General features: G+C 43.0%; 1 protein-coding gene across 1 annotated transcript in view; it reads left to right on the top strand.

Moving 5' to 3' along the window:
* Positions 1-1,381: 1,381 nt before the first annotated feature.
* The window catches only part of rgs3a (regulator of G protein signaling 3a), a 92,932-nt gene continuing 89,303 nt past the window's right edge, over positions 1,382-5,010 (top strand). The window contains exons 1-3 of the mRNA XM_058065057.1: positions 1,382-1,453; positions 1,561-1,622; positions 1,686-1,740. The gene's annotated coding sequence lies outside the window, so the exon portion shown is untranslated. The remainder of the gene's footprint in view (positions 1,454-1,560; positions 1,623-1,685; positions 1,741-5,010) is intronic.

Here is a 5,010-nt window from a genome sequence, read left to right as displayed (position 1 = left end):
TAGGCCTATTTTAGGGGGATTCAGCCCCCCTAAATATTTTACATTTTTTTATTGATTTTTTTTTACAAAATAAATCTGACAAGTTTTATATAATAGGGCAAGAATAGGAGTTAAAAATAAATATTCACATTAGGCGATATTGTTTTGCGGCCAAAAGGTAGATTCAAGCCCTAAAGGAACATTGCATATGCTAATTATGCTAATTAGCTAGCCAGGAGCTAATATCATGGTCCTGGTTGTAGTGTCAAGTGTGCCCCGCACTGTTTTCAGCCTTTGGGGGCACAGCATCAGTTGTGTTTCTCTCACATTATGGATGCACACTGCAGGTTACTTAGTTGAGCTAATTCCACTATGATTAATTTGATTATGATTTAACTATGATTAATTTAGTTTAGTTTAATTTAGTTATATGCCTGTTTTTGTTCGTTATTTGTTTTTTTTGGATTTCCTAATGTCTACTACATTCATTCATATCCTGTTAATCTCCAGGTGGGCTTAGCCCCCCCCCGTCCTCAGAACCTAGTGACGCCCCTGGTCCTAACATTACATTACACGAACAAGTAGCTAAATCCATACCCATATCTATGACGTGTGTATGCGAGAAGCTTCCACCAGGATTAGCACCACCAACAATCAGGACCCTTCCATTTCCTCCATCCCTACACGGCGAGAAGGTACAGGTGTGTCCCACGCTAAAGCCCGGGGACATTCCTTTAGGTATTAAGGAATACCTGAGAAGAACAAATAGAGTAGGCCAATATTTAAACATCAACAATGGCACGTGGTTACTTACCATATTCCTTCCTTTGGCTTCTCTTGAGCGTCAAGTACAGGGAGAAATTCCATTGCTGTGGAACTTGTGGCGGTGAACTGGGTGACATTAAAAAGTAAATTACGCCTGAATCAATAATGTGTTATATTAAGAAGTGATGGTCCCAAAGTAAAATGGTGTTGAATGCGCGACCGCGCAGCTCGAACCTGTTACACTGTTAGCATCTAGCATCGAGTTAGAGTTTGCTCCGCTGAGTTATTAAAAGGTAGAGATTGCACACTTAAAACCAAACTCCATGTCGACTCTCTGGGACAATTGTACAGTTTATTTCGGTGACGTCACTTTTAAGATTCATGCGTGCCGTGGGTGAAATTTAATAGGCTACGACAAATTGAGTGTTATAAACATGTTTAAAATATAAGAATACATCTGGGTAGCGATACACTTTCACCACTCGGCTGCTGATGTGTTTTCAGTGAACATTTGTTCGCTAGATCTCTCTTAGAGAACATCTCTGACGCCTTCTGTTTTCCCTAATACTTCCGCCTAGAAGACCCCTCCCCATGGTGCATTCATGTACCAGCGGGGAATCGGAATTTCAGGGCTTTCCTCGACAGAAATTACAGAAAGAAAAGAAACCAGCTAACATGCATTTCATGGTGGCGACACCAAACATGAAAAGTAAGTGATAACTAAATTGATGTCAATTTAAAGCATCCCGCGCCATTTTAAAAAAATATGATTTTACCTTTTCGCTAATTCATACTTGATGATCTATTCGGCGACAGTCAGTGCTAAAGATGACGTAAAGCTACTCTGCTGAGGTGAACAACAGGCAACATCGAAGAAGGTATAATTTGCAGAGTTCTTTCATGTATACGTTCATGTGCACGTTTCACTGTATGTTTCACAGTACGTACACGAAGGGGACCACGCATTAGACCACGCCCCCAGCACAACTTTTTGACGTATGTATACCTGTTCAGTGCTTTTTTTTAAATTTAATTTAATTTAATTTAATTGACACTATATTATGAAACAAATTAGCGCCATTTGTAACAGATGTTATATTTACACTCTAAATAGTGTAGTAGTAAATAGTTGTAGTTTTTTATTTGTCCGCAAGGTGGTGGAATTGTCTTTGCAGTAGACACAGCATGTAATCGAGGAAGCTCATATCATATTTGCATTGATGAAATAGGCTTAAGTGAAGATCGTGCATCCTTGTGATTGCGTAATCAAGCAGCAACATATCCAGATTGATTATGTGTATTCTTTAAGTTCCTTTAAAGTGCTCATCCCCATACTAGCCGACCTGTTTCCTTTCAAGGAAGTTCAGCTTTATTCTCCTTTTTTTCCCTTTCACTCCCAACAGATAAGGACCTAATATGGGGGATTTCTGTAGAGGAAAAAAAGGAAAATGATGATATTTTATTGTTCTAAAGGAAAGGGGGCTTGAGGCACGGAAAGCGATAACTGCAGATATGATTTTGTGTCAGCAAAAATAGCATATGCAGAGCACACTGTGTGTGTTTTAAAAGGGATGCTGGATCAGGATTATCTTCTAGAATAAATACAGCAAGTTCATCTGAGGGTTACTCGTACACAGCCTGCCGGGCGAAATGTCCAAATAATAGGCCGCTGCTTTGTCTGTTGAGTCCCATTTAACCTGGAGGTGTGTTAAATAGTGGTGTGGATTAATCTGGATTACAGCCACTCACACAGACACGGATGATTCAACGTGGTTATTAAAAAAAAAAAAGTGGCTTATTGTTTATTCCTCCTATCTGTCGGGTCGGATATCATTTCAAATTCATTCATTCATTCATTTTCTACCGCTTTTTCCTCACGAGGGTTGCGGGGGGTGCTGGAGCCTATCCCAGCTGTCTTCGGGTGAGAGGTGGGGTACACCTTGGACTGGTTGCCAGCCAATCACAGGGCACATATAGACAAACAACCATTCACACTCACATTCATACCTATGGACAATTTGGAGTCGCTAATTAACCTAGCATGTTTTTGGAGTACCCGGAGAAAACCCACACATGCACGGGGAGAACATGCAAACTCCACACAGAGATGCCCGAGGGTGGAATTGAACCCTTGTCTCCTAGCTGTGAGGTCTGCGCGCTAACCACTAATCCGCCGTGCCACCCATCATTTCAAATTGATAGCGATAATGTTCTCCCCATGTTTGAGGGAAATGTGGTTGAACATTTGACCTTTAGTCATTCACGAACACACACACACATACACACACACACACACACACAGAGGCCAGCATCACATTTCTAGTGTTGGTGTACGGCTGCTTCGAGCATCCCGTTAGCGATCCAGCGACGGTTGCCACGATGTCCTCGTTTAGAGTTTACTTGAGGAAACCTACGGGAAAATCCTCGGAGGCGGCGTCCTTCCTGTTGAAGACTCATGGTGAGGACCAATCCCCTGTCCTCTGTTTACCTAAAGGTGTAGTATAGAGTGTAGTGTTGTAGTAATAGTGTATGCATGCTGTGTTATGTACAGTAGATGTGTGATGTGCCGTGTCTAATAGAGGAACACGATGCAGCACGAAGGCCTTTACTGTGCTAATGAGGCCCGGCCCTCCTTATCGGGTGACACCTTGCATCATTTATGGAGGGTATTATCCACACCGGAGGGGGATGCACCCAAAGACCAAAGCCTCATCCATTATCCAGCATGGGCAGCCATTAATATGCAAAAGGTTTTTACAGGGGTGCGGCTCCTCTTATGGGGGCGTATTTTGGTGTTTGTCGCCCTGATGCAAGCCTGGGTAGGAAGTTCTGACTGTGGATGACTTTAAAGGACTTTGTGTCGAGAGGATTAGTGCAGCTTTTGTGTTGAAACATCAGACGAAACGCTCTTGGTTCACAAGCAAACTTGACATTTTTATGTCGGCCTGGGATTATGGATACAGCTGCCACAAAATTAGGAACAGCTACATTACTTTGCCCTCAACCTCAGAACGCAATTGACTTGAAATATACCGCACGCCCCAAAATGTTGGAGGTAACTGATAAGACCAAAGGTCAGGCTAAAGTCCAGGACTTTAACCTCCGTAAGGTTAAACAAAAAAAGAGGTGTACCCCGCCAGCTGGGATAGGCTCCAGCATACCCCTGCCAGTGAAGATAAGCATCATAGAAGATGGATGGGTGTCTGGAATGGATGAATTGGATCGACATGATTGCCTATGGCAGGGGTCTCAAACTCAATTTACTTGGGGGCCACTGGAGCTCAGGTCTGGGTGAGACTGGGCCGCATCAGGTTTAAAAAAAAAACAAAAAAAAAAAAACGCATTTATTAAAAACAAAACTTGAGACACATGCTAACTCACAAACTAGAGAGCTAGCGACCTAAACGGTAGCCTTCAAGTTATTTCCTTTAAACTTAAATAGCCAAAAACTTACCACTTCCACACGGATAGGGAGGATAACTATTAACAGTAATTTAACCTTTAACATGAACATTAATCAAACGTAATAATTTTTTCTGGGTACATGATACCATAAAGCATCCATATCAAACTTGCGCGGGCCGCACTAACATTAAACTTTCATATCAAGGCGGGGGCCTCAAACTAGTGTCCTGCGGGCCACATTTGGCCTATCAGGGTTCAATTCCACCTTGTGTAGAGTTTGCATGTTTTCCCCGTGCATGCGTGGGTTTTCTCCGGGTACTCCGGTTTCCTCCCACATTCCAAAAACATGCTAGGTTAATTGGTGACTCCAAATTGTCCATAGGTATGAATGTGAGTGTGAATGGTTGTTTGTCTATATGTGCCCTGTGATTGGCTGGCGACCAGTCCGAGGTGTACCCCGCCTCTCGCCCGAAGACAGCTAGGATAGGCTCCAGCACCCCCCTGTGACCCTCGTGAGGATAAGCAGTAGAAAATGAATGGTTTCTTATTAATGAATATCAAAAACTGGTCCACCTCACTTCCCTAAATGACTCTGGTTCACACAGTACATGGATGGAGTCTGCTTGGAGTTCTCGCTTCCTTTCTGCTGTCACAATCAGCGTCTGTTGGCCTGGCCATATTGGGTGCCGGTGGGGCGCCCTGCTTTTCATATGTAAATGTGACAAATAGGCAACAAAGCCAAATTAAAAGCTAAGACGGATAAAGAGGGAGGCGGAAGCCAGCGAAGACGCTCCTCTTCCTCTTTTTTTCCATGTAAATCATTCATCCTGTTTCCGACTATGTCTTTATGTAGGACCGCGG

The sequence above is a fragment of the Doryrhamphus excisus genome, chromosome 2, assembly GCF_030265055.1.
Source record: "Doryrhamphus excisus isolate RoL2022-K1 chromosome 2, RoL_Dexc_1.0, whole genome shotgun sequence".
NCBI classification, from domain to species: domain Eukaryota; kingdom Metazoa; phylum Chordata; class Actinopteri; order Syngnathiformes; family Syngnathidae; genus Doryrhamphus; species Doryrhamphus excisus.
This window is presented reverse-complemented; position numbering and strand designations above follow the sequence as displayed.